General features: G+C 35.8%; 1 long non-coding RNA gene across 14 annotated transcripts; it reads left to right on the top strand.

Moving 5' to 3' along the window:
- The first annotated feature begins 6,667 nt into the window (after positions 1-6,667).
- LOC113334844 lies at positions 6,668-11,987 on the top strand. Of its 14 annotated transcripts, none has more exons than XR_003353000.1 (11): positions 6,668-6,830; positions 7,450-7,591; positions 7,892-8,090; positions 8,290-8,378; positions 9,216-9,281; positions 9,525-9,637; positions 9,729-9,793; positions 9,923-10,018; positions 10,627-10,808; positions 11,238-11,409; positions 11,489-11,987. It is a non-coding gene; the product is annotated as an uncharacterized LOC113334844 (long non-coding RNA). The 14 variants fall into 14 exon arrangements; XR_003352998.1 differs by having other exon boundaries at positions 10,580-10,808; XR_003352996.1 differs by having other exon boundaries at positions 10,528-10,808.
- The last annotated feature ends 10,416 nt before the right edge of the window (positions 11,988-22,403 follow it).

Raw genomic sequence — 22,403 nt, 5'->3', positions numbered from 1 at the left:
TAAGTTAAACCACGATTATATCAGTCTAAAACTAGAGCAGATACATAAGATGGCATCCCAAGTACTTAATTTATTTGTCAACCAAAACTAACCAGCAACGTGTATAAAATCCAACCAATAAACATTTATGCTATCATATAGTGTCAAACTAGTCCAGAACGCATTCCGCCATTGAGAAAAACACCTTAATGCTAGCATAACTAAATTCAGGTAGATCAAGCAAGTGAACCAAAACGTATTAGCTGTCACTATTATGAAAATAGTCATCTAGAGCTCTTCAATATTAATTCCCAAGCTAGTACAAATTTCCGTTTAACGAGTCAGCGGTCTAATGGTAAGACAATTCTTCCATAAACATTTTAGCAAACACAACATGGGCACTTAAAAAAGTCAGTAAGACAATTCTTCCATTTAATTAACCATCATTGCACTAATCTAGGAGTACAAAATTAAACACAAGACACCAACACAAGCAATTAGAACTTGTCATAATTAGAATGATTCATGATTACCATTATACTCGACTCATATGCCAACTCATTTTATGGACAGTATCAAAACCAAATGCCAAATAAACAATTTCCTAGCATTCAAGAATTGGACTCATAAAGTAATGGGGTTTATCTTAGTTTGTCCAAATTGCTGGGAATATACATGGAATTCGTAAACCACAACTGCTCTTCAATCACCCATTTGCTCCACCACCAAAATTTACTCTTTGTAGTTCCACTTCCTTAACCGTTAATTGATTTCCATACCCATATGAACATTAATCTTATTTCACATATATCATGCAGTATATATCTCCCATACTGAAAACAGGGAGAAGAAAGCCCAAATTCTACTTGTGAAATCAACCAACATTAACATAATCAACAACTTCACCTATTCTCATCTATATCATGTCCATGCATGCATAATCTTCAACCAAGATCCTTGAATTTTTCAGTAGAATAGAGAATGGGAAAGGGGAGAAAAGCAAAAGAAGAAACCGGGCCCCCTCCCTCCCTTCGTTCATACCGAAGATGTCCTTCAAAGAAAAGAAAATGAGAATCCGTAACATGTCTTACTTGATCATGCATATTTAACACGTGGGAACCAAGGTGCCATAAAATAAATTATCATTTCATTATAAAAAATTATGTCAAGCTACTAGCTAGTAGATACCCTAAACCAAGGTAAAAATAAAAATAATGTCTCCAAGGAAAAATAATTGGCACCAGTGATGCACTAAGTGCAGAATTTAGCCCAGCGGGTTCGGTTAAACCCGAGTAAAAATTTAGACTATGACAAATTTGGTTCACTTACACCCGAGAAAAGAAACGGAATGTCACACATCACCAATCTGACATACTTTTTACCATCATCAGACCCAACATACTCACTCTGAATATATACTGTGTGAATGCTCGTATTATCGTGATACATGTTTTCGAGATTGGCTACATTCTTGATACTACGTGCAAGCTATCAAAAATACTTTAGCATAAACTTAAGAGCATAATTCTATAACATCTCGTGGATTAATTCAAAGCATTGCTGAACTTTCTTCTACGAGAGACCTCGCGACCTCATCCTTTTTACAAACTTTGTAACCCATTCCTTTATAGTGTATTGGTTACTAACACCCTTCCAGAAGTATATATGTATTCCACCTCATTTGGTCTTATTCTGCATCTTATACTACATCAAAATACAAAACGAAGAACGTACACCTCTACAAAGTTGAACCTCTGATTGGTAAATCACATGCATCACAAATCCATCCTTGTGTAAACACCAGTTGAAACATTGTCATCAAAACATATTTCTCCACCCATATAATAAATCATCGTTCAATTTTAGATTCAATCACCACTACAAAACAAGTAGCTTCTAGGGACGGCTGTTTTGAAAAAACCGTCCCTAAAAGAAGGATATTTGGGACGGTGATGGCCTGACCGTCCCTAATAGTCATAAAATATTTAAATCAAGGCTAAAATATGTCCGTCCCAAAAAGAAAACATGGCCAAATAGTATTAGTGACGGTGGAACAGGGGACGGTACATAAACCGTCCCTAATACCTCTTGGGACGGTTTTTTGTCTTCTTGGGACGTTTTTTGACCGTCCCAAGAGGTCTTCTATTTTGTAGTGCACCCATATAATAAACATTATCATCATATAATAAACAAGATTTTACCATTATTTTAGGTTGGATGTCTACAAATATACAATTTTAGTCCTATATATAGAAAACACAAACTTGACCACCAAATATTAATCTCCCGTTAGAAAACTAACAACGATTGTGAGATCAGTACAAGATTAGGAAATCCACGTGAATGTGGACACGGTCCTATAATATGAAACCCACTGAGCGCAAATATCATTGTTTTAGAATGATTAAATTATTGGATGATGATATTAATGTCCTTAGTTCAAAACTGGTCGCGACTTAATTTGTGCTCCGAGAACAACTGATGATATTACCACTTTGAAAGCAATTGATTGACAGTTGGAGGGAATCCACGTTACACTGATCTCTCAAGTCTTGTACCGATCAATATCAAAGCAATTTTTTTTTTACAGACATCTTGCACCATTCATACATTACATTAAAGAAATATTTAATCTAACCATAGGTTAACAGCTTCAAAGAATAAACAACCAGGCAAACATGGGCAATTAGTAAAGGATATACAGTAGTTTAAGATTATTGACCAGGACTTGTCTGAGACCAGTTAAGTTCGATCCAACTACAATTTGATATTTTCTTCGTGTTATAGAAATCTAGTGAAGAATGTTGACTACTCCCAACCGAATGATACCCACCTGTGTCAAGAGAATGATATAAAACTTTTTCTCCATATAATCTGGAGAAGTAGATTTTGTTCTCCATGCAACGAAGTGGAGCGACTGCTGAGAAACTGGATGTATAGCTGATGAACAACGCCTGCGTCCCCAAACTGTTATGTTTAATTCAAACCATCTCGGAATCATCCAATCTATAAATCTCAATCGATTTTCCACTTTGTTCAAAATGCACTAGTAAAAGCTGTTCGTGCATTCCACCAAAAAACTTGGACAAATACCATTAAATTGTTGCAAGGACTTCGGAAGTACTTCCCAACTGAAACCATCTTTCATCTGGAGAACTCCTAAAATTCCATTGTAATCTAAGCAGTAGAATGCCCCACTGTAGAAAACTGGATTGTTGATACATGGCACAAAGTGATCCAACAAGTCGGTGAACTCAAATTCATCAAATTCATAAGTAAATGCATGAGTAGTCCATCCCGATGCACTCTTTTTCGGTTCAATGACGAAGAAAGAAATTTCAGCATAAATTATCAGTGGGATAAAGTTGGAGATGACAATTACTACACAATCGGGAGAAGTTGGTACGGACGATAATGACATTCCACCAGGTACGCACTCATCAGGTAAATCTTGAAGACGGATGGTTTCTTTCGTGAAGGGATTGAAGAAGAATACATTGTTTTTGCCGACTGACAGTAGAAGCCATCCGTCTTTCGAAAAACGTATCCTAGCACCTGCAAGCACCTGATCAGGCACTTTCACGAGGTACTTCTCGTTATTATGCATCGGGTCTACGAAATTGCAGATGGTCTCCTCATCATCCTCAAGGATTGAAACCAGCCACGGAGATAAACATTTAGTTGCTATGGTCCTTGCTGAAGCTGATCTTCGGTGAAATGCTGGGAGTGCCATTGAATTTTGCTTACAAACCAAACGCAAATGATTGTAATCCACTGGGTGGAGAATTCTAGCTATTGCCTCTATACTATCGTATTCGTTTAGAAACATACGATCTATTGACACTTCTGATTCTCCTCTTCCACTATTGTCTATCGTGCTCATACTAAACTTCCCCTGGTCATCCATTATGCCGGTTTCTGTTGCATCTTTGCTAAATAAAAAATCTTCTAGGCTTCTCCTTCTTCCGGTGACATGCCTGCCAAAAATTCATATTTATAATCAAAAAACTCAACGAATGGAAGTTTGCAACAAAGTCAAACGCAATATAGTGGTGGCAACATTTATGATACATGTACATACCTGTTAACTGTTGAAGGCATCATTATCCAAGTAGGCAGAAACCATGGATTTGGAAGATTCGTGCACGGCGAGATAAGCGTAGTACCACCATCTTCTACCTCAAATTTGTACAAGGTTTGATCTTTGGGTAGTGTATAAAACAAACAACCCCTTTCTAGGCCCATATCGGCAGCCCAGCACGAGGCTGTGGAAAAACATTGTTTGTCACCGAGTATGTCCATGTCCATGTTTATGCACAGAAAGAGAACATGATCTTCCATAGACTTCAGCAGTACCCAAGACATGAATGGGAAATCAAGCTTGAGTATATGTATCGAGATGACCTGTCTAAAACTTCTTGCAGCGCCAGTTAAATGGACTCTGAAGATTTCATTACCAGATTCAACCCATTGATCCGTGAAATTTTCATACTCTTCACCCGTTCCTATTACTGGGAAATCAGCCTCCCTTACTTTGAATGTTCTAATCCTATATTGCGTTTGATTATCTACAACAACATTCTGCCGAAGTTTTTGTATATCAAACTCAATGACCCAGCTATCAGCACAGAAAGCATATAGGCTATAGCCTACCTTTAAAACAAACCAGGGACTCCATGAATAGTCGTCTACCAGCATTAAGAGCAACCACAGTCACGGCCAAATTTGGGGACTAAACTCAAATTTGGTCTCAAAATATGCCGCAACGGAAGGGACCAAACCCAAATTTGATCGCCAAAATTAGGGTTTGAGACCAAATGTGGTCGTTAACCCAGACTAAACGAAATATAGTGGGACGGAAGTATTAATAGCGTATGAAAGCAGACGAGATTTTAGTGACCGTATGAAATCAGACGGAAGTATAATTAACGTATGAATCAGGCGCATCTATAAACTCCGCCTAACCAAACGCATGTAATACATACGCCCCAACACAGACGTAGTTATATTGTACGCCCCAATGGGACGTTGGTATATTTTACGTCCCAATGGGACGTTGCTTTAATGTACGCCCCAATGGGACGTTGGTATATTCACTCGTTTAGTGGGCTAATACGTTATTAGAAGAAGATTAGTGGGCTAATACGTTATTAGAAGAAGATTAGTGGCTAATATTTATGTAAATTCACTAATCAGGCGGTCATTAAAAGTGCGCCTGAATCAGGCGGTCATTGAAAGTGCGCCTGAAATCAGGCGATCATTAAAAGTGCGCCTGAATTAGACGGACATTAAAAGTGCGCCTGAATCAGGCGCACATTAAAAATGCGCCTGATATCAGACGGTCATTAAAAGTGCGCCTGAATGAGGCGGACATTAAAAATGCGCCTGAATGAGACGGTCATTAAAAGCGCGCCTGAACTGGGACGGTCATTAAAAGTGCGCCTGAACTGGGGCGTTTGTTATACTTCCGCCTGACTAAAAATAGTCTTCCACGACTGTGGTTGCTCAGTGTAAAATGCCAATTTTTTTTAGCTTTTGGTCTGCTATTTGGCATTTGGTCGACTCCATGACTGTGGATGCTCTAAGATCTATATTGTGGTCAGAATCTGCAACAGGCAACCCCTTTTTTCTCCATTGTTTGTCTCCAGGTCGACAAAAGACTAGTATGTACGCGTCCACACCAATATCTGTGGATTTATGGTCCTTGTGCTTAAAAAGGAGGAATACCATGCACCCACCATCGTGGTCATCAGGATTACAAGTACCTGGTGGTGAGGATAACACAAAGTCGAACAAAATGTAAATTTGTGATTTGCGGGTAAAAGACCGAGGATCGAGATTAGGTAATCGAATAGTTTCCAAAGTTGCAGGGTTCCATAGGAAACAATCATCAAAATTTGAGTTAGTCAAAGAATACTGAGCATTCTCTTCCAGATCACCAACAAGACAAGCCATCCTTGATCCGAAGGTTTGTGGTAATATGATCTGCTTTGCATCTCTGGTATGGACTTCCTACAATTTTTGATATCTGGTTCACAAGGATTATAGAAATTTTGATATTTCTTACCTTTTCCATTAGGAAAAACAAGCCAAAGTGCTGCCGTAGCACTCGGTGGACGTTGTCGATTACTTCTCTCGTCGGATGATGATGCTACTGCCAACTCCTTGTCTACATCCATGAGAGCTAACCAGATAATAAAAAGAGTAAAAGAAATCGTTTGTAGCCGACTTGATGATAGATTAATTTATCATCATGGACTTATATATAAACAGTACGGACAACCTCAAAACTGAAATCCACGATTTATAAAGGAAATACCAGTCCTACTAAGCGCTGATACCATTTCATCGGTCCAACGATAAAAATCGGTGGAACTTTTTTATCTTATATAAAACAGTATCATCATCACTTAGTAGAACTGGTATCCTTTTATAAACCATGCCAAATCGATTGGTGTTGGAATTCTTTTTCGACTAGGGTATGTAGTATGTACACCTAGCCGCTTGCCTAACAATAACCGCCTAGTATAGGGTGGGCTAGGCTAGACACCCTTCACTGCTAGTGGGACCAGTAATAAGTCTTAAAGAGATAGGGTGTGGGCCCAGAAATCTGTTAAAGAAGTTTTACGGACGGTCTAGATATGTTTTGAGACACAGAGGACGACAAAAAACAAAAAAAAACAGGAACTACTTTGTCGTAGGTTTAACTACTTGACTTCTCTGGAGAGAGACAGAGAAGATGAGTTTCAGAAAAACAGCATCTTTAGATCTAAAAATCAAACAGAAAAGTTTCTGGGGTGATCATCAGACACATCTTCTTGATTGTTATCAGAATTGTGAACATACCCAAGGTTTGACTTTTTTTTTTTTTTTCCTTTTTCACGGACACCAGATCTATGTTTGTGAATCTAGTTTCCTGTATAGATAAACAAGTTTTGATTTTTATTATTGTTTCTATTTGTAGATCAACCCAAGTTTAGATTTTTATAGATGTTTAGGTTGATTCATCATATTTTCATTTGAAATCAACACTGTGATTGGTAAAGGTTTTTATGATGATTCATTCCTTTTCTCTTCAGAAATCAACACGGTGATTAAAAAAAGGGATGGGTTCTTATTGTCCATTCATTCCTTATTTCCCCCCTTAGAAATCAACACTCTCCTGAGGAATCTCTTGTATGTTGATTGCTGTTCTGTGTTAATTATCTTTATGATTTCTATATAAGGTTTTATTTGGTCAGAAAAAAAGAAGTGATTTCTATATAAGGTTTTATTTGGCATACATATGCTTTTCTTCAATTGCTCAACCGTTCAAGATAAAATCTTCCTGAGTTCCTTTCCATAAATTCCATTATCTTTGGAAATTGATATCTACAGTTTATACCAAATCAACAGAATGTTTTACCAGTTGATTGTATATGCGACAATGGAATTTAAGTGCTGGACTGATTGCAAATATTGATTTTGCAGATTAAGGTACATCTGGAGTGTGGACACAAAGATACATTGATGGAGGTTAATTCGTCGTCTTTGGTGCATAGGTATAGGTTTTGTAACGTAATGGCAAGTCGGCAGATGCATTGCACATGCGTCTTTGCTAGTGTCTACTATTGTATGTTGCTTCTCCTGAGAAATCTTTTATTGTCCTTATATTGGTATGTGTAACGATCATGTTGAGAGATTGGCTATTACCTAGAATATAGTGTTATAGAGGCCATAAAGTTTTGTGCTTTTCTGTTCTTATTTTTTCTGTTCGTTTGGTCTTTCCTGAATCTGGCAACAGGGATCTTGTTAGATTTATGGATAGTTAGGGTTTGTCTAATTGAGATAATGTTTGAATGATGATGATATTTGGTGTTAAGTTAATATCGGCAGATGAATTGTTGTTCATTTGGATCTGGTTTGTTTGTAGATTGACATCGAAAAGCACTCTGGGGATTAAGAAGGGAACATTTGGTCCGAAAAAGGACACTGTGATCATATTGCTGCTGCTCAGACATTTATGTTCCCAGGGGTTGCAGCTGCAACTAAGAATTATAGACTAGAATCTGTTTTAGGAGAAGGTGGATTCAAAAAATGTTTACAGGGGATTTCCAGAAAGCACTGGTCAGGTAGACATTTATTTCTATATTTCATTTATATGTTGGATGTGCTTTATTAGCAATTTGAGTCGCTCTATCATTGAAACACTTGCTGCTCCGCGTCTTTCAAACTGCTGTAAGTTGATAATCATGTTAGTATGGTTAGTACTTTTTGTGTTGTGTAGTTTTCGATCTCCTCTTACTTGTGTGCAATCGGATCTCGTTGTAGCTGTAAAACTATTGGATAAGGAGGGAGGGTCTTCATGCTCAGCCTTCCACGTCACCATGATCTTGTCAGTCTGGAAGATCATCTCCAGGGTAAGTTTCTGGTAGCTCCAGCTCTATGTTGGATGTTTATTTATATTTTTTTCGAATTGTATTAAAAATAGTAGACTGCTTTTAGAGTTTCGTCCTTTCATAAATGTTAATAACGATACAAGAGCCACAAGTCATTCCTTTTGATCCTTTAATTGTCCATTATCATCGAAAATACTTGTTGCGCTAGTGGAAAGCAGGTCCGCATATTGATGAGTAATGCCATAATTGTTATTTGGTCCTTGGCTATTGAAAAAAGTACCCATCTAGAATTTATTGAGCACTAATTTGCAAGACTGCTTTACTTTTAAAGGCATCCGCTATAATTACATTAGAGGAAGTAGTTGATTATGTGAACCATTCTGAAGACCAACTCATTTTGTTTACTATAACGATTTTTGGGATTGAAATCAATCTTACATTTAAGATTGTTTTAGCATGCACTATTATGTGACCCTAATTATGAAGCTTGTCTTTTTTTCCACGGACTTGTAGAATTTCTTTTTAATTAGATGTAGTCTAGATACAAGCAAACCATATATGTTCTACATTTATTTGATCTTTTCGTTGTGGAATGAACTCCTATGTAGCTGTTGAACACTCTCCTACTAGCATTGTGGGCAGAACTCCCACCATTATCCTTGGGATGGATGTCTCACACGGGTCCAGATTACTTGGCCATTTTTCTATTTCACTTGCTATAATTGTATGTAATCATTGTACACAATGATTGCGCGTTTGGGAGACTTGTTTTATGTTTGAGTTGATCTTCTCACGGAAACAATGGTCAGTTTCTCTCCTCCCGAGCTGAATTGTTTTCGTGTTTTATTACATTGCCAGGGAGCTCCTTCTGGATTTTTATAACAATTCAGGTGGACAGAAGCCTGAACAAATAATGATTTTCAGGTACGACGATGTTTTTCTAAGGCTTTACACTGATATAACTATGCATAATTACATTGTTTTTCTATGTTTCCACTTATAAAGAAGCATTTTGCTCTATCTTCTCTGCTCTAGTTATCATTCATGTCATGTTTGGTTTCAGGGATGGGTCAGTGAGTCCCAGTTTCATCTTTTGATTGTTGATATTGTCTGGGTAGTTGTTTGGTAGGCCAAATTATAAGCATTAAGTTCCGTTTGTTGCTCTAGGTCTGCAAGGAACTTGATTTTAAAGTTGAAGCCAAAGTTTACAGTGATTATTGCACAGGAAAATCATCACACGGAGCTCTATTAGAAAGGATCTCCTGATAATGTTCCACCAGGTTAGGATAATCTATAGATCACTTTAAGGTCATTCTTTCGTTCTACTACAAATGCTGCAAGTCTGTAACATATTTCGCTGCACTTTTGCAGGTATAATTATCAACAGACAGATATTTCATCATGATCTCTACTTGTGTGCACATGCTGGAATGATAGTAAGTTTGTTGCACTTATAATTTATTCATGTTTGTGTTGTCAAAGCTCCTTGTGGTTCATCACTATTCTCAACATTCCTGGATCTTTATGGCTTCTGATTTGGGTGTGTTCTTTTCTCAAAATTTCAGAGAACAACAAGGCCCCCCTTATTATCATGTTCTGTGAGACACGATCAGGTGTTCAGCCAAAGACTTGCAGGAGCTATTGCATTCTCTATCCTATGTGTAAGTCAACTGCTTCTTACTTTTCCTTGCTCGGAATGATATCTTAAATTCAGAAATTGAACCCGATAAATAATGCAGAACAGAAAAACCATACAACCACTAAAGCTAGTAAGATGTTAACGTAGGATTTATTAAGCACCTGAAAATTAGGTTTACCGATCTATCAATTAGACTAGAAACAACCGTTTCAACTACTGATTTAGGTTAAGGGGAGCAATATCTGAGAAGACATAAGTGTCATGAAGAATATTGACAATGCAACTACTCCATTAGCCTTTGAGAATCATCATACGAGAAACCCATCCGTTATGCCTTCTCCAAACTCTGAAAGACACGGAAAAAAAAGAAAGATTAGTAACCGACTAGTATCTTGGGGAGTTTGCATGTGATGTACAGTACTTGCGCTCTCGGAGTCAACCATGATATAACCAATATTCCAATGATGAGTTGTATAAGACCGTGTATGGTTTTCCAGATGTGATCATTATCGTTGGTCTGTATTGTTTTAGGTTTATGTTCCAGCCTGTATCCCATTTTTGTTAATTAAAATCGTGACTTCAGCCTACATTGACGAAGTAATATGCTTTTTCTGGGAAACTAAATCATAGAAGTGAAGCTCCCAGCAATTTCATGACTAGGATATGATAGAACTTGAAGCATGAACTTGAAGCAATTTCATGATTACGATACGATATGATAGACCGACTTGGGACTGTAACTGAGAGGGGCTTTTGAATGGCAAAGAGTATGATAACTTACCTTATGGATCAATCCGCCTGATCCAGATCAGGTAAATCTAGCCTCTGCGCATCATTTTGTAGTATTTTTTCCTGAAATTGCCAACATAAGAAAAGTAATTATATTGTTGCTGATATGCATGGTAACTGTCTGTCGTTGCATTGTTTTATCGGTCGCTATGGATCTGAGTATTTGAACTTTTAGGAAGTAGAACTTGACTCTTAATATGCTTAATGCCTTTTGTGTTTTCATATGCTCTCTCCTTATTGGATGAAGTATGGATTTAACTTAACTATTGGTTCTAAACCTATGATGACTCAATCTATGAATGAAAATAGACAGAAATATAAGAACTCAATCTGTTGATCAAAGCCAGCTCCGCCTGACTAAGATCAGATAAATCCAGCCTGTTTATAATATCATTGTAGTCATTCCTGAAATACAACATAAGAGAAATAACTATATTGTGTGCTGATATCAGATAAAATTTTCAAAGCTGCAGCTTAATGAGAAGGACAAGGCAGGAAAGATGTTTGGACGAAACAAAGGCTAGACTATGGTTTTCTAGTACAATCTAGAGTACCAATCCGACAATTTCACTGCCCTAAATATACTCAGGAACAAAGATGGATTCCTGGAAATTTATTAACAAGGTAATGGCACCATATAGCGTTTTAGTCCATATGAACATGTTCCATGTTTTTCAGTGTACTAATAAATGTACAATGGCAGGTTGATAATAAAATTCAAGAGCAGAATTTGATTTCACTCTTCCTGAATAATGGTAAAATAGTGATGCAAGTGGAACTTCAGCAAATGGCTACAGCATAGCACATTAGCACCCAGTGTTTCAGAGAATCAGATTCTATGATGAATCGGAAAGAAAAAAAACCCTAGCATTAAAAATTGTGAAGTAGATTGAAATCAAATAAATTACGTAGTAATGTGTGTCATTAAACAGTTGTTAAAATCATTATATCTCGTGAATTGGTTGGTGTAGAGGCAACAGCCTTTACTGCCAGTTTGCCAAAGATTCTTGGCATAGGAAATTACCTTCGCCTCGATTTTATGATTCACGCTCCTTCTAGCTTTTCTGTCTGAAATGACAAATCCATGGATTAGAAGACAAGAAGAAGAAGACAAGAGTAGGAAGAGATTACCAGCATTTGTTCGAGTCATTTCTGCAGATGTGAAATGAAATCGCTACTTTTTCTTGTGTTTTGATTTGCAATTCGAGTTTCTTCCCAAACCCAACTAATTGGGGGAAAAAATGTCTATTCCGTCTAAATTAACATTAGCATTCCAAATTTACCCTCATGTAGCTAGCGAGCTATTTTCTTTAAGGACAAAGTTACCGTATTCAGTAGGATCATGGGTTATTGGACAACCGAAAACAGTCCTCCTACGTGATTAAAAAAATGCTTAATATGTGAGAGGGAAAAATGCTATCCACGACCGTGACTTTAGTGGGAAAATAATCCTTGGGTCTTTTTTAGGTGGGCCCATATCTGTTTAGTCATTTGGAAAACGCCTTTATTGTTTGGTCCATAATTATTTAAAAATATTAAACAGACAAAAATATCCTTCCTATTAATTTCTATTTATTTTTTTGTAGCAGTTCATTTGTCAAAATGAACTCCTATTAATTTTTACTTATTTTTTCAGAAATCATAAAACAGAGTTCATTCCAGAAATGAACTCCATATAAAAAAGTTAAAAAAACAGAGTTCATTTCAGAAATGAACTCTATATAAAAAGCTAAAGAAAAACAGAGTCTATTCCAGAAATGAACTCCATATAAAAACCTAAAAAAAACAGAGTTCATTCCGGAAATGAACTCCATATGAAAACAGAGTTCATTCCAAAATGAAGCTCATTTCAGTAATGAAGTTCATTCCAGGAATGAAGTTCATCTTAAGCAGCAGCAACAACAACAACAACAAAACGCATAAATCTTCATCTTCTTCATCATCTTCATCGACTTCACCAGTAGCAACAACATCAAATCTTCATTAACAACACCAAAAAAATCAAGAACCAAGATGAAGATTGAAGGTTATATTAGTTTTCTTCATCGTTTTCTTCATCTTTTTCTTCTTCTTCGTCATACACAACAGTAGAAAAATCTTCAAAAACTCCATCGTCTTCATCATCTTCATCTTCTTCAACAGCAGCAGCAACAAATAGTGACGAAGAAACACAAAAATCTCCGTCGTCTTCATCATCTCCATCGTCTTCATCATCATATTCAACAGCAGCAGTAACAAATAGTGACGAATAAACCAAAAAATTTCGTCGTTCTACATCGTCTTCATGAGCAGCAACAGAAAAAAAGAAAAAATAGGGAGAGAGAAACTAGATCTGAAAATATGAGGAGAGAGAAAGGAAATCTGAAAATAAGATATTTTTTAGGGTTTCCTTCTATATATATGGTCCCAAAAGGGTATTTCTATCACTACAAGATGACATTTACATCATCCATGACATCACCCTAGGCCTAAATGATAATTTTTAGGACCAAATGATAATTTATATTAGCAAATAGACAATTGGCTAGGTCAATTGGACCAAACTCTCTCTAATATATTATTTGTAGGACCAATTGGTATTTCCTACGACTTTATTCCATTTCTTTCTTTCTTTCTTTTAATTCCGTTAAATATAAGTTAAAACGTATCATATTTAGCTTCAAATCTTCTAGGTGTCTTATAAATTCACTATAATTTACTCAATTCCCTTTCAGATTTTCTCAAATGACTGTCACAGAATTAAAAAAACTCACAAATTTCAATTGATTTCGATTTTTCTAATGTTAGTTTCCGTAGGATTTAGTGGATCAAATTTAAAGTTATCTGCGTTGAGTGCAATAATAAAAAATGTGAAAACATCGTATAAATAAAATTTGTTGATACTTAGCTCATTTGTAATTAATGAAAGTGATTTGATGAAATATGTGATGGACTGAAGCGCAACTTATCGGTGAAATGCAATAAACTTGACGAGTAATATATTTCCACCAAAAATCCTATGTAGGTGAGTTGTTACTTGATGCATATGATGTTTATGGTTTAAATGCATTTCTAATGGAATTGATATTCGTTTTTATTTTTAATTATTATTTCATTTTCAGTTATATTCGGTTTTTATTATTATTATTATTATTATTATTATTATTATTATTATTTTTTGCAAATGGTAATATTCGGTTACCTATTATGTTTTATGGGAAGTTTAAGAAACCGAACCAAAATGTTATTACTTGGACGACCTAATTCGCCAAGGCTATAAACATGGTGTTTAGCGGATAACTGAAGATAGGAAGGCTTGAGGGCAACTAATACTGGTACTTTTGAGATACAAGCTTTCAGATAAATTTACGTTATTTGTTTTCAAGAAGATCGTAAGCTAACGAAGAGAGAAATTGTAATATTTTATTGCTCATAATCTAGAAAAATAAAAGTTGTCGATACTTAGCTTCTTTGTAATGAAATGTGTGATGGACCGAAGCGCAACTTATCGGTGAAATGCAACAAACTTGACAAGTAATATATTTCCTCCAAAAATCCTATGTTGGTGAGTTGTTACTTGACGCATCTGATGTTCATAGTTTAAATGGATTTCTAATGGAATTGATATTCGTTTTTCTTTTTAATTATTATTTCATTTTCAGTGATATTCGGTTTTTATTTTATTTTTATTTTTTTTGCAAATGGTAATATTCGGTTACCTATTATGTTTCATGGGATGTTTAAGAAACCGAACCAAATTGTTATTATTTGGCCTAGAGCTGTCAAATGGGCAAGCTAGGGTCAACCAGGCCCTATCTTGCCAACCCGTATTAGGGTTAGGGTCAACCCTAGCCCTAGTACTATTCACGAACAAGCTCAAAACCCCAACCCTAGCCCTAGACGGGTCAACCCTGACGGGTTGGCGGGTTGACTTGTTAATGTTATCAATTTAAAAATTAAATTTAAAATTTAAGATTGTTTAGGATTATTCATTTAGTAAAGGTCGAAGCTAGGTCAATTTGGTGTTTAACTAGAAGCCCCACCACTGAGTTGTAAAGTGGACGTTTTTATTGCCACTTAATCAACGATATAGCCGGTTACGGCGCTTTAGTTTTCTTAGGGAGAGAACCCTAACATCAACTAAGCATTTTACTTTTCTTTTATCATTTTATAAGTTTAAATTAATGTGAGTAAGACTAACTCACTGTTTAAATTATGCTAGTCCTTTTATCAATTTAGGACATCCCGAATAAATATGTGATTGATGAATCTAAGTTGTAATTTAATTTATTGATTGATTATTTAAAATCTAAAAATTGTTATATTTGTTTGGGTAGATCCAAAATTAGCTTTATTTATTGATTTAAAATTAACTAATTCTAATATATGTTTGCAAATCATGGATTTTAAAGAGTTGGTGGGATTGAGGGATATATTTATTAATTTTGACGGGTTGACAGGTAACCCGCGGGTTGGCCCTAGCCCGGCTTGTTTTCTAGTAGGGTTGTATATGCCAACCCTAACCCGGCCCGTATAGACAACAAGCCAAGCCGGGTTGGGTTGAAACAAGCCGGGTTAGGGTCAACCCGCAAGCCGGGTTATAAATTGACAGCTCTAATTTGGCCGACCTAATTCTCGAAGGCTATAAACATGGATGGTTAGCGGATAACTGAAGATAGGAAGGCTTGGGGGAAACTAATAATGGCACCATTGAGATACAAGCTTTCAGATAAATTAATGTTTTTTATTTTCAAGAAGATCGTAAGCTAACGAATAGACAAATTGTAATATTTTTCTTGCTCATAATCAAGGTAAGATATTTTCTTGGAATACTTATCGTATGTTTCGTTTTCTTGTTTTTATATATTATTGAACAACCGAAAAGAGTTATCATATGTGATTAAAAAAGTGCATGGTATGTGAGGAAAAAAAGTGCAATCCCCAACCATGACGTTTTTAATTTCTTTCTTTAATTCTTTATTTTTTCTAATTATGTTAAATCTAAGTTAAAATTCATCATTTACCCTACTCTCCTTACAACTTTCTCAAATGATTGTCGAAGAAGAAACTAGAAAACAATAAATTTCTCAAATTTCAATTGACTTTTTATATCGATTTTTCTAATTTTAGTTTCCATCAGATTCAGTGGATTAAATTTAAAGTTATTTGTGTTGGGTGCGGTAACCAAAAATGAGAAAACATCAAATAAAATAAAAGTTATTGATACTTAGCTTTATTGTAATGGAAGTGATCTGACGAAACGTGTGACGAACTAGTAAATCATGCTCCCGACGCACAACTTATCGGCGAGATGCAAAAATATTGACAACTAATATATTTCCTCCTAAAACCTATATAGGTACTTTGTTACTTGACGCATCTGATGTTTATGGTCTAAATGCATTTTTAATGGAATTGATCAAGCTCCAATGAATTGTTTCTTTATGCATCTGATGTTTCTTTATGACTGAGTCTGTTCAAGATCAAAGATATTCAATTTTCTAACAAATCACTTCTTGTAATAATTGAAAGATGGTTTCCTTATGTGATGGCATATTTCTTAGATTTGTATCAAGCTGGTAAAAATCCCAGAATATTCAACAAAATATCTTTTTCTGAAATTCTTTTTCCAACGCATGGAGGCATTCACTATTTCCAAAAGTTTGTGATTAAATTCCTCAAGCGGACCTTCATTAGCATATGAAGGTTTCCACAGCCAGAAGTTAGGTTTTGAAGCCGTGTTTCTTTCTCTGAGAAATTCCTTCGAATATTTTTTCTAAGATATCCCATACACAAGGTTCCCTGTTTCACATATAGACACATGATGCTGAAGATATGGGGTTCTAACATGAATAATCACATTTAACCCATAAGAATTTTTCTTTAAATCAAGGATTTCATTCGTGTCATACTCACCAATATTTTTTAGCAGAGGTTACACCGTTTACATCAATTGTCGGAAAAGTGTATCCTTTGACAACCTTCACCCACGTACTGAAATCACGAGCTTGTAAGAAGGTACACATAACTATTTTGCACCACCGTAATTTGTGCCATTAAGGCTGGTAATGCGCTGACAGAGATATAAGTATTGTCCATTGACTTCAAATCGCTATGAACACAGATTTTTTTAGGTATTTTCGGTGTTTCCATGCCATCTGTAATACAATTGAAAAGGAAAGGATACCTAGTACACCGCTAAATTTTTTTTTAGAAACATGTGTATACAAACTTGTCACAATCATTATTAGCACAGATCAACAGAAAAGACCTGATACCTGATATATAAACAAGTTTTACTTTAACGATCTAAAATTAGTATACAAGTGATAACCTAGTATGTACTCGAATTGTTATATGAACATAATTCCAATAAGAATAAGTCTTGTAATATTCTAGAAAGAAAGAGTTTGTTGCATCACTACTTGGTTTAACTCACAAGTTTTGCTATCTCAAGCTTGTTTGGTTTCACTATCAAGTTTTGATATCTCAAGCTTGTTTTCAATGTTAGATATACAAAACTATATCTTGATTTCTAGTCTACCGAAGAAGTCTTATACTAGGATTAAAAAATGGTAGTTGAGTATCAAACATCATTGAGTAACCCTCGAATATTGAAGACCAAATGAAGACATTTAAAGGAACTTCATCAATAGAATTTTCTAATATATCTTTATGGGACTATGGCATATGATTTTTCATAGATTTCATACTGCAAAAAAGAAGTTTCAAGTCAAGCTTGTTTTGTTAAACATCTCAAAATATTATTCAAGAAATGTTGTTCATAGATCCTTAGCAATTTTAGTTAAGAACATTTTTTTTTCAAGAACTATATTGTTTCAAATTAATCATTTAGGAAATTTCCCAAGTAATGATATTTCATATCTATGGCGATTAGGAATGTTCTTAACTATGAAAAAGAGTTTTCTAGAACTACAGAAATCTGGACGTATGGTAGGTACGCATACCCAGTATGCGTAGCCTAGACATCAAATCTGGAGCATAGTTCAGTTACCTATTATATTTCTTAGGATGTTTAAGAAACCAAACCAAAATGTTATTACTTGTCCGACCTAATTCGCCAAGGATATAAACATGGATGTTTAGCGGATAACTGAACATAGGAAGGTTTGGGGGAAACTAATACTAGTACCATTGAGATAAAATCTTTCAAATAAATTAACATTCTTTGTTTTTAAGAAGATCGTAAGCTTACGAAGAGAGAAATTGTAATATTTTTCTTGCTCATAATCTAGATAATAAATAAATAAGATATTTTCATGGAATATTGATCTTGTGTTTCGGTTTCTTGTTTTTGTATATTACTGAACAACCGAAAATATTTATCCCATGTGATTAAATGAAATGCATGCTATGTGAGGAAAAAAAGTGCAATCCCCAGTCGTGACGTTTTTAATTTCTTTCTTTCTTCTAATTCTGTTAAATATAAATTAAAATCATCATTTACTCAGCTCTCGTTACGACTTTCTGAAATGATTGTCGAAGAAGAAACTGAAAAAAAATAAATTTCTCAAATTTCAATTGACTCTTTATATCGATTTTTCAAATTTTTAATTTCGATCGGATTTAGTGGATCAAATTTAAAGTTATTTGTGTTGGGTTCGATAACCAAAAATAATAAAACATCAAATAAATAAAAGTTATTGATGCTTAGGTTCATTGTAATGGAAGTGACCAGACGAAACATGTGAAGGACTAGTAAATCATGCTCCCGATGCACAACTTATCGGTGAGATGAAGTAAACTTGACAAGTAATACATATCCTTCTAACCGACCCTATATAGGTGCGTTGTTACTTGACGCATATGATGTTTTTGGTCTAAATGAATTTTTGTTGGAATTAGTAATAGGTTCGGTTACACCAACTACTAGAACTTGTTACACCTCTTAAAAGGATCAATTACAATTCCTTTCGTGATCGTTCACACCAACTACTAGGATCGGTTACCCAATGACTAGGATCGGTCACACCAATTACAAATATCGATCATACTATCTCAGGTGATTACTTAAGATCGGTTGCACTAATAAAAGTCATACCAATACATAAGCCAGACATTGATTAGTTTTACCAAGATACATAACAAGTTATGATCGGTTCTACTCAACCACACATTTTGGTAATCCAAAAAATTGCAATGAATAACAATACCAATAATCCTAGCGATTTCCTTTCGATTCACAAAACAAGTTTATGAATGTACTTCCTTTAAAAAATGTAAACATTGTTTCCTATGATGAAATCTTCACCTTTACCCATACATAATCACAATAAATGCCTTATATACGAAGTTCAAAAGATAAGCGTTATACTTCGTATTATAATTCCTTAATATTATGTATAACTAGACTATAATTTGTTAGAGCATTGCTCGGTTGAACCCACCAAGCGTTGGTATGTCAAGTTTGGTTTTCATATTTTAGTGAATCAAAACCCATTTAAAGAGTCGCTTGATTATATGCTAGAGTCAACTTCGCATAGGTTAGCTTGAAATTATTAGGATATGAGACTTACAAGTATTACATGAAGACTTGAAGATTGCAAAGAAGTATGGAACTACAACGACAACATCATCCCTTCTCTTGAGGTTAGTAATATTTGACTTGAATTGTTTCATTCCCTTACGTATCTTGCAAGTCGTGCTTATTGAAAATGAAACTGCGAAGCTGTGTATGATACTCTAGTTAGACATAGTATTAAGGAATACAATACGAGGTTTATTGCTTAACCATTAAACTTTGTATATAAGACACCGACATAATCGTATGAATGTTATTGTGATTATGTATGGGTATGAGTGAAGATTTCATCCTAGGAAACAATGTTTACATTCGTTTAAAGGAAGTAAGTTCACAAACTCGTTTGTGGATCGAAATGGAAATCGCTAGGCTTATTGGTATTGTTTTTCATTGCAAATCTATTTTGAATTACCAATATGTGTGTTTAGTATAACCGCTCATAAACTTGTTTATGTTCTTGATAAAACTATTCACAAGGCCTGACTTATGTATTGGTATAACGTTTATTAGTAAAACCGATCTTAAGTAATCATTTAAGATGGTATGATCGATTCCTTGTAAATAGCAACTTTTATTTAGTGATGGGGGAACCGATCCTAATAAGAGGTGCAACAGATTTGAAAGAAGGAATTGATCCTTGTAAGAGGTACAACAAGTTTTTAGTAGATAGGGGAACCGATACCATGAACATGTGCAACAAGTTCTTAGAATATGGGGGAACCGATCCTATGGACATGTGCACCAAATTACAGATAGTTACCATAAGTATGTGGGGAACAGATTGATAGGTGCCAAATATTGCATTATTTCTGTATCATTTTATTGGCACTTATCCCTTTTTGCATACCATAATTCCCCCTTTTGTAATCAATTTTGTATTTTACTCTCCTCAAGGATAAATACTTACTATTGTTTAATTTTGCATTTTAGGTACCAAATAAAGACTAGATGAGTTGCGGAGCGAAAATAGCAAAGACACGGGAAAAAGCCGGCGGAAACTCTAGCGGAAAAGAAGTGAAGAATGTGGTATGGAAGAATCAAAGATGAAAATGGGCTTAAAAAGGAAGAAATTGTTCTTAAAGAAGAAGTGGGCTCAATACTATCTAATCCCAAACCCATTTCCTAAACCCAAAATCCAAACCCAAACCCGTTTTTCCCTTCAGCCGTCAGATTGGATCCATTCCATCATCCTACGGTCGTTTCATCAGAGTACATCGAGCTTTGATGTTCCTGTCTAACACTTTAGCACCTAACTCCATCTTGGACCGTCAGTTTTGATGTATTCCATCATCCTACGGTCGCTCCACATCCATCTCCACCGCGCCGTTGGATCATTTCCTCATCTTTTCATCCAACATCTTTCCTTCGCTGACATCAAAATTTGATGAGTCTGCTCAACACCATAACCTAGAATACCCCAAACCAAACACATCCTAACCCTAATCCCATCGACCCCAACTTCTTTTTCTTCCCCCTTTCCTTCTCTTCACAGCAGAACCGCCACCTGCTCCGCCACCAACTTCTTGCCGCCTCAACCACCACCACTCGAGCTCTCAAATCACTAACCCATCACTACCCCCATAATTATTACCACTTTCACCAACTCTATGGCCTCCTAATCTCTCAATTTCACGCCTCACCCATGTCAGGAACCCTAGAGGTGAAATTGATAAATTAGGTCGGAATAGAGTTGTAATCACAGCATGGGAAAACAGGAGAAGACGAGGAGGAAGCATGGGTCAAAGCTCTCAAGTGTTTTCAGTGATTGGGTAAAACTTAATTTCAATTTTTGGTAAACCCTAATTTCACTGTTTTAGGGGTTTTGGGGGGAAAGTTGTTATATGTATAAATTGACTTCTTGGATGTGAGATTGGATATGCCCGGGCTAGCCGAAGCACCAAGCTCTTAGTGTTCTGTAATTTTACTATTTCATCTGTTTCATCCAGTAGTATAATTTGATCATGTTTTAGTTCACTAAGCTAAGGTTGAGATGAAACCATAGCTTTGTACTATGTTATTTATGCTATTTGTGTGATTCTTGAATGCTTAAAATGTTGTATGATAGATTTAATCTCAGTGCATCAATACTCTTCTCTCACAATGTATGTCAAGCATCCATTGTAGTTAGGATAACATTGTGTTGATTGAACTGCAACTCATGCCTTAGAGACTGTTATGAATCCTCTGACTAGTTGTGCTTTAGTTAGACAGTTAGTGCTTAGGATTGATATTTTAGTTGTGATTGAATCATCCATTGGTGAAACACCTTAGGTAAGTAATAGACTTGACACCTCTACCTTATCTGTTACAAGGACAAGAGTCATATGATCAGTTGAATACATAGTATGAGTTAATGGTGGATTCGACAACCTTAGTTCCCTCATTCTCACTGTTTACACCCTTAGTTCATTCATGCTCTTGTTTATTAAACATTGCACATTGCTTCCACTGTCTTATCTTTGCTCCTTTACACACTGCTTTGCACTGCTGTGCTTTTTGCTTTCAATCACTGCCCAAAATTCTCTGAAATCAGTTAAGCAAAAGCCTAGATTCAACTACACACACCAAGTCCCCGAGGACAAACCCCTTCTTACCTCACTCACTACAACTGACCCTGTATACTTGCAGGTCTAAGTTGTAGGTTCTTTTAAAACCACACCAAGTTTTTGGCGTCGCTGCCGGGGACTTGGTGCTGTGTAGTTTGACTGTTCTCTTAGCTATTATTGCACTTTCATCTTTGCATAACTTAGGAGCATATTCATCTTGCATTTGCATATTCATCCTGCATCATCTGTTTTCTTGCATCTTAGTGTAGATATGTAGCCTGCTGTGTGACTTAGCTTTCCTTTTGAGTTGTTTCATTCTGTTGTGCTGCAGTGAAGCCCAAATAGAGCTGCTGCTGCCAAGCCTGCAACATTTCCCATGTCCAGCTACTGTTGCGGTGCTGCTAAAAAGTTGCTGGAGCTGCTTAAGCTGTTGGTGCTGCTGTAAAGCCCAAGTGGAGAAACAACTTAGCCTTGATGCTGCAAAGCTCAAGTACAACCCAGTTCACTGGACTAGTGTGGTATTCTTCTGCCACTTAACTTTCTGGGCTTGT

The sequence above is a fragment of the Papaver somniferum genome, unplaced genomic scaffold (assembly GCF_003573695.1).
Source record: "Papaver somniferum cultivar HN1 unplaced genomic scaffold, ASM357369v1 unplaced-scaffold_137, whole genome shotgun sequence".
NCBI lineage: Eukaryota > Viridiplantae > Streptophyta > Magnoliopsida > Ranunculales > Papaveraceae > Papaver > Papaver somniferum.
The sequence above is the reverse complement of the archived record's forward strand: the minus strand, read 5'-3'. Positions and strand labels throughout refer to the sequence as shown.